The following is a 12,323-nucleotide window of genomic DNA, read 5'->3' on the forward strand; positions in this document are numbered from 1 at the left end:
TCAAAATTTTAATACTACTGATATACATACTTTGGGATTTATATGAAAATGAAGTTAGTTTTTGAAACATACTATATCTACTTACAATCCACTCTTGTCAAATTCAGGTACCATTTTGTCAGCACTAAGGGAAATTTAGATAGATTAAATGTAAAACACCACTTGAAAATGATGAAGGGGACAGGTAATCTCTTTACTTTTGATGCCTCCAACACCAACAGGAATCATGAAATTATTTTTGAAAGCATGAAATTACCCCCACACTTGGTTTCCCTTGTGCATGTGGTGCCCTTTCCACCAAATGACACATACTGGCCAATGTTGTCATTTCAAGCAGTAACATTTCTCTCCAGGAAAACACAAGGAATCTGAAACAAGATATTAATATGTAGGCTTGGTTCAAAAAGGAACTAGGGGCATTAGAGTAATGAGAAAGCTGCTGCAGCTTTGCTAGTCTATTGAGAACCAGGTGCTCTTCTATCAACCATGAGAACGCTTAAACGTCCGAACATGTTGAGTAAACCAGTTTAACACAACCAAGTCTGCACCCACATGATATACTGCACCCGGACTTGAATGAAGGGAAAAGACTGTCCACATTAAAAAAAAATATCCTTACATATCTATGGCGACTTTTAATTTTCACTTCACTAACTGACTTATAATTGTTACCTATACTGTGTAGAAAACTGTAGGCCTAATTCATATTCAAGTTCAGTCAAAGAATCCCCTCACTTACCACACTCCTTTCAACCCAAAGAAGACGTAACACCTGAATTTGCTGAATCTAGGGGAACGTCATCATTTCTTTGTGTGAGATATTCATTTAATTTCTATCTATTATAGTCGAGAGTATTTGACCTTTGAGGATTTCAGTGTTGTGCACGGAGTGTGAACTTGTAGGAAAACTGGTTCTAGGAGGGGCTTGCTCTTCTCCTATTGGCTTCATTGCAGCTCAAGTTCTGATCTTCTGATTTGGATGCCTGAGTGGATAGGAGGGAAGGGCAACTGCTTGATAGGTATTCCCAACCCCGGATAAATCCTTACCAGGACTTCATTCCCTGAGGTCTGTGTCATATTTAATGCCCCTTGGGACGTGTGGATTCTCACGACCTCTTTGAAGACCATGGGCAATTTTATCAACTCTGACATCTCTTCTCTTTTAGATGTCAGGAATATTGGGCCACTTCTTGGAGCAGAATATAGAGTACGTTCTTCAAGTTCACGTTGACCCTCCAAAGGTTTCTGCTAGTATCAGACAGGCTCAACATGTCTCATTAATGTCTTTGGAGCGTGGTGTTCTGGAAAGAATTCTCCATGCCATTATTCTCCATTGTAGCATAACAACTCTCAGCAATGAGTTCGCATCTGACCTCAATCGGTGCAGCCAGCTTTTCTGCATGGTTTTCTTCATGTCTCCAATAAAGTCGACTTCTACAATACTGGGCAAGTCTGAAAGTACCTCGGAGCCTCACCAGTATGCTGATGACTGGCAGATATTCCACTGTCTGACTTTTCAGTTTCTAGAAACTGACCCGTGATCTCAGGTGTTTGGGCAGCAGCAGTATCACGAAAATAAACAGCTCCCCATATAATAGACCTAAGCCAAGCTCCACGGATGGTGTCAGCCCCTACAGGACTCTGATCCACTGACAGATTTCTGCCGAGTTACCTTGGATCCAGAAGCCACAACATGCCTCGTGGGACACATCATTATTCCACGTGGAATACAACCGGTTACTGCCATCCCCAAAGTTGCAGCATTTTTTCAGTTTTGAGGGAGGGACTGCATTAGACGAGAGTTTTCTAATTTTAAATTGATTCTATCCATTAGCATCCCATGGTCCTTTTTTTCGACCCTCTTTCCTTTAGTTCAGATCTGTATACAAAATATATCAGAGGGAAATTTGTGCAATTTAACTTTAATTTTCCACACTTCTTTAACCTTTCTGACAGTTAAAAGTTAACAAAGACCCCACTATAGGAATCTTATGTTTGAGTAATAGCCATTCACCCAGAATACATATCCGTCTTTTGCTTTTCTGCTGAAACACCCACACTCTCAATACATGGATCCATTTGTTTCATGGGGGCTGTAATTCCTACAAATGAAGCCCATCCCAATTTATGCATTACTGTCTTGTCTTTTTTGCTCTTAGTACAGTTTTGTAGAACTACTTGACTTTGTTATGGGCATATGCCATTTATTCTCCATGTAGGGATGGATAGCACATTCAATCTTTCTGTTGGAAGTTGCCTTAATATTTATAAAGGATTATGAATCGATTTTATACAAAATAGGCATTTGAATTTGGTCACGATGTGCTCTTATGAATGAACATTTTTCAATCTTTTTGCTCGCATCTGTTTTCTGAATACATGTGTGTTGAGGACATGCAAGGAGCAATACTGGGTCGGTGCGTGCTGAATGATACTTGACACCCCTTTGAGTATTTTCTTTTGAATTATCGTGGTTCCTTTGCATATATGTCAGCCAACAGTACTCTTTGGTCTTTGTTTGATATTTTGATAGTTTGCTTGTGGTTTGTTTTACAAACACATTTTTCCATGCATCACTCAATTTGCAGTAAACAGAGAGACATATAAGATGATTCAGTTAGTATAGTGCTGAAAATCTCCTATGTTTTCCTGCTTCCCTCTCCCAACTTTAGGGATTTGTTGCCCTCCTTGCATTCTACTTGTTTACTCTCTACATCTCATGGCTCTTCATGCATTTCAATTGATGATTTTCGTATTTCCATTTCATGTTGCTACTTTTCTGTTCAGGGTATAATTCTCAATCTTTGTTTAAGGATAAGTTTTGAACTGTTGAATTCTATTCAGATTTGCCAGTCTGTGAAATTGTCTAGATGTGCCGTTATCAGATATGGCGTTCTTGTGGCATACGGTACTCTAGCCTGCAGCTTTTTCTCATTCAGCTTTTGGTGTATGTTTTGTCACTCCTTCCTGTCCTGCAATATTTGTGTCGAGTTATAAGCTGAAACACTTCCGGAGTTTCTGATGTGACTACTTTTCTATTCAGGGTAGAATTCTCAATCTTTCTTTTAGGATAAGTTTTTAACTGCTGAACTATTTTACACTTTGCCGATCTGTGAAATTGCCAAGCTCTGTCGTTAATGGTAATGGCTGTCTTGTGGCACAGGCTACCTTATAATGCAGCTTTGTCTAATTCATGATTTGGTGTATGTCTTGGCACTCCTTCCTGTACTGTGATATTTCTGTCTAGGTATCAGCTGAAACACCTGTGGGGGTTCTGTTGTGACTGAGTTGTTGTCCTCTAGGTGCATCGAAAATCAAAGAGCTTATCATGATCTTTGATGATTTGAATGAAAATATAGCTGCTTGTAAGTGTATTTGAATTCCACATTATTTGGATGCTGTTTTCTCCTGGTTTCATATAGATGATTGTTTCTTGGCTTTCAGTAAGTTTCAGTCTGCTCTTTCTCCAAATACCTATTCAGAGTTTGATTTTTATGTCTAGATTTTCCCTATGGGGCTCTTATGAATCCTAGTCTTTCATGCTTTGTCTTACCCAAGGATTCAACAGCAATATTTGCATTGGTTTACATTTCCTGTTCTATGCCATCATCTGATACAGGTATTTCCGTTCCCTTGTGTTCACGTACATTCACGAGTCGCTCTGCATTATCTAGTCTGCTTAGGACTGAATTTTGCCCTGCTGTTATCTCATACATTGAGTATTCTTATTTTATTTGGCTCGTCTGAGTTATTTTCTTCCCCATTTCTGGTATTGTGCCTTTTGTGATTCTGAGACACTGTTTTACTTAGGGTTTCTCTCACCTCAATTTCAATACATGCTCTGATAATGTTTCATAATCTAGGTGTTTGAAAGCTTTATTTTGGACCTTCAATCTCTTTGAAACAGAAAATGGTTCTTCCTGTTTCTTGTACTATACGTCTTTATCCCTACTGGTCTAGTACAATCAGGTATCAAGTGTAGAATTGTAGGGCTTGGTAAAGTGAAAATTTTATTCTCTTAGGTGTTGGCAATTCTATGATATTTCTGTGAGGACAAATTTTCCTGCACATTGATTCCATGTCGTTTTCCTGTGTGTGTTCTCTTGTATAACTCTAACTGCTGATGTTGCTTTGATGAGAGGAACGCACCAAACTCTCATCGGTTAAAACATTCTCAGATTTATTACGCTTATGTCACTTTTCTGAAAGTTCAGAGGAAACTTCCACTTGTGGAAACGGAGCATCTAAATATTTTCAGCTTTGCAGGCTGCTGTATGTCATTTTGTAGTGTTTTCTAAAGAGCACATTGACAGTGCGCTTGTCCTTTCTACTTCCATAAGAATGTTCCAAACTTACCAGTTCTTCCCAGAGCTTCTCGGTCCACAGAAAAACCAGTGGAAACATATCTATGCATGTCATGCAACAGGGCCTGCTGCCATTATTGCTCACCCTGCCTAGCTGTCCTCGGCGCTGTGCATTGTCAAGGCCATCCAAAATACAGCATCTGCATTTGGGAGATAATGGTGAAGTAAATGCTTCAACTTCTCACGCTGTGGACCTAGACAAAAGCTCTTTGTTCTCTCATCCTTGTGGCTTGGGACGACGAAATGAAACCCAGGTGTCCCGCATCCTCTGCCTCATACCAAACCCTAATCCCACTCCAGGCGATGACTTTAGCTGATCCAAAGTCTTTGGAAACTGATTTCAACCACAAGGCCCCCTGGATTACTCAGACCCGATGCATGATTTCTCTGATTGAGCCTCCACGTGCTCTGTTGGCAAAATGCCAAATTGGTCCCTGGGCCTGCAGATGCAGTGCATGTGGCCATGAGATATTTTGATAAAGTCAACTTTGCACACCGGAATGTTTGCTTTCTCATTGGGGTTCAAGGTCAGTTTTCTCTCTTGGTAGGGCCAACCACAATCCACAAAACACTCCAGATCCCTGAGACAAAGCGTGTGACATCATCCATAATCCCATACCTCATTTTACGCAGCCACTGCTAGCTCAAATTCGGCTGCTCGTTTCTTGGCCTCAGAATCTATTGTGGGGACAAATTGTGCTGATTTATTTCAGTTCTCTCAGCTTAGCATCTGCTCTACACTGTTCTAACACTCAGCACATCGCTTTGAATCCCATATGTCCGGTCCGCTTAATAGTGTGCGAGCAATTGAAACAGTTTCACCTTTGCTGCTCCATTACCAGAGGTGAGGTACTGCACTGATTTCCATTCTCTAATTTGCTTCACCTCCATCCACGTTTTCTGAGGCATCATATTGTCTTTGCATGTAAGGGAGCACTCTTCGGCAATTCTCCTTATCCAAGGGCTTGCAGAGTGGATGTTTAAATTTCTGTGTAATTGGGAGCGAGTAAGCGTACGATGCACTGGTACACTGCCACCTGGGCATCAATAAATCAACACTTTCCTTATATAACTCACCGAAATGGGATTCCTGTTTATCTCTTTTTTCTATACAGTCATGTTTTTAGTGTTTGTCCGGAGACTCCATTTTTGTCATTGTGTTGATACCTCAGTTGCAGCCTTTCAAAATTTTAATACTACTGATATACATATTTTGAGATTTATATGAAAATGAAGTTGGTTTTTGAAACATACTAAATCTACTTACAATCCACACTTGTCAAATTCTGGTACCATTTTGTCAGCTCTATGGAAAATCTAGACAGATAAAGTGTAAAATACCACTCGAAAATGATGAAGGGGACAGGTAAACTCTTTACTTTTGATGCCTCCAACACCAACAGGAACCATGAAATAATTATTGTAAGCATGAAATTACCCCCACACTTGGTTTCCCTTGTGCATGTGGTGCCCTTTCCACCCAATGACACATACTGGCCAATGTTGTCATTTCAAGCAGTAACATTTCTCTCCAGGAAAACACAAGGAATCTGAAACAAGATATTAATATGTAGGCTTGGTTCAAAAAGATACTAGGGGCATTAGACTAATGAGAAACCTGCTGCAGCTTTGCTAATCTATTGAGAACCAGGTTCTCTTCTATCAACCATGAGAACGCTTAAACGTACGATCATGTTGGGTAAAGCATTTTAACACAACCAAGTCTGCACCCACATGACATACAGCACCCGTGCTTGAATGAAGGTTAAATACTGTCCCCATAAAAAAAAGTCCCTACATATCTATGGCGACTTTTACTGTTCACTTCTCTAACTGATTTATAATATTTACCTATAGTGTCTAGGAAATATGTGGTCTAATACATATTCAAGTTCCGTCAAAGAATCCCCTCACTTACCACACTCCCTTCACCCCAAAGAAGACGTAACCCCAGAATTGCTGAAACAACGGGAACGTCTTCATTTTTTTGTGTGAGCAAGTTATTTAAATTCTATCTATGATAGTCGTGAGTGTTTGACCATTGAGGAATTCAGTGTTGTGCACAGAGTGTGAAGTTGTAGGAATACTTGTTCTAGGAGGGGCTTGCTCTTCTCCTATTGGCTTCATTGCAGCTCAAGTGCTGATCTCTGGAATGGATGACTGAGTGGATAGGAGGAAAGGGCAATTGCTTGATAGGTATGACTATAGCCGGGTAAAACTTACCAGGAATTCATTCTCTGCGGTCTGTTTGATTTTTAAATGCCCCTTGGGACGTGTGGATTCTCACGGCCTCTTTCAAATACATGAGATTTTTATCAACTCTGCCATCTCTTCTCTTTTAGGCGTCAGGAATATTGGACCACTCCTTGGGGCAGAGCATTGAGTACCTTCTTCAAGTTCACGTTGACCCTCCACAGCTTTCTGCTAGTATCAGCCAAGCTCAACATGTCTCATAAATGTATTTGGCGCGTGGTGTTCTGGAAAGAATTCTCCATGCCATTATTCTCCATTGTAGCACAACAACTCTCAGCAATGTGTTCGCATCTTTTCTCAATATGTGCAGCCAGGTTTTCTGCATGCTTCTCTTCGTGTCTCCCAAAAAGTCGACTTCTACACTACTGGGCAAGTCTGAAAGTACCTCGGAGCCTCACCAGTATGCTGATGATGGGCAGATCTTCCACTGTCTGACTTTTCAGTTTCTAAAACTGACTCGTGATCTCAGGTGATTGGGCAGCAGCAGTATCACAAACATAAACAGCGCCCCATATAATAGACCTAAGCCAAGCTCCACACAGGGTGTCAGCCCCTACATGTCTCTGATCCACCCACAGAACTCTGCTGAGTTACCTTGGATCCGGAAGCCACAACAAGCCTTGTGGGACACACCAACTTTCCACCAGGAATCCAACTGGTAATTGCCATTCACAAAGGTTGCAGCATCTTTTCAGTGTTGGGGTAGGGACTGCATCAGACGAGAGATTCCTAAGTTAAAAGTAATTCTCTGCATTAGCATCCCATGGCTCTGTATTTCCGACCATGTTTCCTTTAGTTCAGATCTCAATACACGTTAAAAAAAGGGGGAAGTGTGTGCATTTTAAGTTTATATTTCCACACGACTTTAACCTGTCTAACAGTTACACATTCACAAAGACCAACCAAAGGAATCTTATATTTGTGTAAAAGCCATTCACTCAAAATACATATCCGTCTGTTGCTTTTCTGCTGAAACACCCACAGTCTCAAGACATGGATCCATTTGTTTCATGGGGGCTGAAATTCCTAGAAATGAAGCCCATTCTAGTGTACGCATTACGGTCTGTCTCTTTTGCTCTTAGTACTGTTTTGTAGAACTACTTGTCTTTGTTATGGGCATATGCCATTTATTCTCCATGTAGGGAAGGATAGCACATTCATTCTTTCTGTTGGAAGTTGACTCAATATTTATAAAGGAAACTGAATCGATTTTATAAAAAATAGGCATTTGAGTTTGGTCACGATATACTCATAAGAATGAACATTTTTCAATATTTTCGCTTTCATCTTTTTTCTGAATACATGTGTGTTGAGGACATGCAAGGAGCAATAATGGATTGGTGTGTGCTGAATGATACTTGACACCCCTTTGAGTATTTTCTTTTGAATTATCATGGTTCCCTTGCATATAAGTCAGCCAACAGTACTCTTTGGTTTTTGTTTGATATTTTGATTGTTTGCTTGTGGTTTGTTTTGCAAACACATTATTCCATGCATCACTCCATTTGCATTAAACAGAGAGATATATAAGATGATTCAGTTAGTATAGTGCTGATAATCTCCTATGATTTCCTGCTTCCCTCTCCCAAATTTAGGGATTTGTTTCCCTCCTTGCATTCTACTTGTTTACTCTCTACATCTCATGGCTATTCATACATTTCAATTGATGTTTTTCTTATGTCCATTTCATGTTGCTACTTTTTTCTTCAGGGTATAATTCTCAATCTTTGTTTAAGGATAAATTTTCAACTGTTGAATAGTATTCAGATTTGCCAGTCTGTGAAATTGTCTAGATGTGCCGTTATCAGATATTGCGTCCTTGTGTCATAGGCTACTCTAGACTGCAGCTTTTTCTCATTCAGGTTTTGGTTTATGTATTTGCACTCTTTCCTGTCCTGCAATATTTGTGTCAAGTTATCAGCTGAAACACTTCCGGAGTTTCTGATGTGACTACTTTTCTATTCAGGGTAGAATTCTCAATCTTTCTTTTAGGATAAGTTTTTAACTGCTGAATTATTTTACACTTTGCCGATCTGTGAAATTTCCAAGCTCTGTCGTTAATGGTAATGGCTGTCTTGTGGCACAGGCTACCGTATAATGCAGCTTTGTCTAATTCATGATTTGGTGTATGTCTTGGCACTCCTTCCTGTACTGTGATATTTCTGTCTAGGTATCAGCTGAAACACCTGTGGGGGTTCTGTTTTCACTGAGTTGATGTCCTCTGGGTGCATCGAAATTCAAAGAGCTTAACATGATATTTGATGATTTGAATGAAAATATAGCTGCTTGTAGGTGTATTTGAATTTCAAATTATTTGGATGCTGTTTTCTCCTGGTTTCATAAAGATGATTATTTCTTGGCTTTCAGCAATTTTCAGTCTGCTTTTTATCCAAATACCTATTCAGAGTTTGATTTTTATATCTTGCTTTTCCATATGGGGCTCTTATTAATCCTAGTCATTCATGCTTTGTCTTACCCAAGGATTCAACAGCAATATTTGCATTGGTTTACACTTTCTGTTCTATGCCATCTTCTGATACAGGGATTTGTTTTCCCTTGTGTTCACGTACAATCACGAGTCCCTCTGCATTATCTAGTCTGCTTAGGACTGAATTTTGCCCTGCTATTATCTCATACATTGAGTATTCTGATTTTATTTGGCTCGTCTGAATGATTTCCTTCCCCCATTCTTGTATTGTGCCTTTTGTGTTTCTGAGACAAATTTTAATTAGGTTTTCTCTCACCTCGGATTTCAATACATGCTCTGATAATGTTTCATAATCTAGGTGTTTGAAAGCTTTATTTTGGACCTTCAATCTCTTTGAAACAGAAAATGTTACTTCCTGTTTCTTGTACTATACGTCTTTATCCCTACTGTTCTAAAACTATCAGGTATGAAGTGTAGAATTGTAGGGCTTGGTAAAGTGAAAATTTTAGTCTCTTTGTGGTTGGCAATTCCATGATATTTCTGTGAGGACAAATTTTCCTGCACATTGATTCCATGTCGTTTTCCTGTGTGTGTTGTCTTGTATAACTCTAAATGCTGGTGTTGCCTTTGATGTGATGAACGCACCATACTCTCATCGTTTAGAACAATCTCAGTTTTATTACGCTTATGATACTTTTCTGAAAGTTCAGAGGAACCTTCCCCTTGTGGAAACGGAGCATCTAAATATTTTAAGCTTTGCAGGCTGTTGTATGTCATTTTGTAGTGTTTTCTAAAGAGCACATTGACAGTGCGCTTGTCCTTTCTACTTCCATAAGAATGTTCCAAACTTACCAGTTCTTCCCAGAGCTTCTCGGTCCACAGAAAAACCAGTGGAAACATATCTATGCATGTCATGCAACAGGGCCTGCTGCCATTATTGCTCAACCCGCCTAGGTGTCCTCGGCGCTGTGCATTTTCAAGGCCATCCAAAATGTAGCATCTGCATTTGGGAGATAATGGTGAAGTAAATGCTTCAACTTCTCACGCTGTGGACCTAGACAAAAGCTCTTTGTTCTCTCATCCTTGTGGCTTAGGACAATGAAAGGAAACCCAGGTGTCCCGCATCCTCTGCCTCATTACAAACCCTAATCCCAGTACAGGCTAAGACTTTAGCTGATCCAAAGGCTTTGAAAACTGATTTCAACCCCAAGGCCCCCTGGATTCCTCAGAGCAGATGCATGATATCTCTGATTGAGCCTCCACGTGCTCTGTTGGCAAAATGCCAAATTGGTCCCTGGGCCTGCAGATGCAGTGCATGTGGCCATGAAGCATTTCGATAAAGTCAACTTTGCACACCGGAGTGTTTGCTTTATCATTGGGGTTCAAGGTCAGTTTTCTCTCTTGGTAGGGCCAACCACAATGCACAACACACTCCAGATCCCTGAGACAAAGCGTGTGAGATCATCCATAGTCCTATACCTGATTTTACGCATCCACTTCTAGCTCAAATTCGGCTGCACTTTTCTTAGCCTCAGAATCAATTGTGGGGATAATTTGTGCTGATTTATTTCAGTTCTGTCAGCTTAGCATGTGCTGTGCACTCTTCTAACACTCATAACATCGTTTTGAATCCCATATGTCCGGTCCGCTAAAGAGTGTACGAGCAATTGAAACAGAGTTTCACCTTTGCTGCTCCATTACCAGAGGTCAGGTACTGCACTGATTTCCATTCTCTAATTTGCTTCACCTCTATCCACGTTTCCTGAGGCATCATACTGTCTTTGCATGTAAGGGAGCACTCTTCGGCAATTCTCCTTATCCAAGGGCTTGGAGAGTGGATGTTTAAATTTCTGTGTAATTGGGAGCAAGTTAGCATATGATGCACTGGTACACAGCCACCTGGGCGTCAATAAATCAACACATTCCTTATATAACTCACCGAAATGGGATTCCTGTTTATCTCTTTTTTCTATACATTCATGTTCTAATGTTTGTCTGGAGACTACATTTTTGTCATTGTTTTGATACCTCAGTTGCAGCCTTTCAAAAGTTTAATAAAACTGATTTACATATTTTGAGATTTATATGAAATTGAAGTTAGTTTTTGAAACATACTAAATCTACTTACAATCCACACTTGTCAAATTCAGGTACCATTTTGTCAGCTCTGAGGAAAATCTAGACAGGTAAAATGTAAAATACCACTCGAAAATGATGAAGGGGACAGGTAACCTCTTTACTTTTGATGCCTCCAACACCAACAGGAACAATGAAATAATTATTTTAAGCATGAAATTACCCCCATACGTGGTTTCCCTTGTGCATGTGGTGCCCTTTCCACTCAAAGACACATACTGACCAATGTTCTCATTTCAAGCACTAATATTTCTCTCCAGGAAAACACAAGGAATCTGAAATAAGATTTTAATATTTACGCTTGGTTCAAAAAGGAACTAGGGGCATTAGTGTAATGAGAATCTAGCTGCAGGTTTGCTAGTCTATTGAGAAACAGGTGCTCTAGTATCAACCATAAGAACGCTAAATCATAAGATCATGTTGGGTAAAGCAGTTTAACACAACCAAGTCTGCACCCACATGACATACAGCACCCTGGCTTGAATGAAGGGAAAATACTGTCAACAAAAAAAAAATTTCCTTACAAATCTATGGCGACTTTTACTGTTCACTTCACTAACTGACATATAATTGTTACCTATATTGTTTAGAAAACTGTAGGCCTAATTCATATTCAAGTTCAGTCAAAGAATCCCCTCACTTACCACACTCCGTTCACCCCAAAGAAGACGTAACACCTGAATTTGCTGAATTTAGGGGAACGTCATCATTTCTTTGTCTGAGATATTCATTTAATTTCTATCTATTATAGTCGAGAGTATTTGACCATTGAGGATTTCAGTGTTGTGCACAGAGTGTGAAGTTGTAGGAAAACTGGTTCTAGGAGGGGCTTGCCCTTCTCCTATTGACTTCATTGCAGCTCAATTTCTGATCCTCTGAAATGGATGCCTGAGAGGATAGGAGGGAAGGGCAAGTGCTTGATAGGTACTCCCAACACCGGGTAAATGTTTACCAGGTGTTCATTCCCTGTGGTCTGTGTGATTTTTAAATGCCCCTTGGGACGTGTGGATTCTCACGACCTCTTTCAAGACCATGGGCAGGTTTATCAACTCTGACATCTCTTCTCTTTTAGACGTCAGGAATATTGGTCCACTTCTTGGAGCAGAGTATAGAGTACCTTCTTCAAGTTCACGTTGGCCCTC

This window comes from Camelus bactrianus, chromosome 23 (assembly GCF_048773025.1).
Source record: "Camelus bactrianus isolate YW-2024 breed Bactrian camel chromosome 23, ASM4877302v1, whole genome shotgun sequence".
Classification (NCBI taxonomy): domain Eukaryota; kingdom Metazoa; phylum Chordata; class Mammalia; order Artiodactyla; family Camelidae; genus Camelus; species Camelus bactrianus.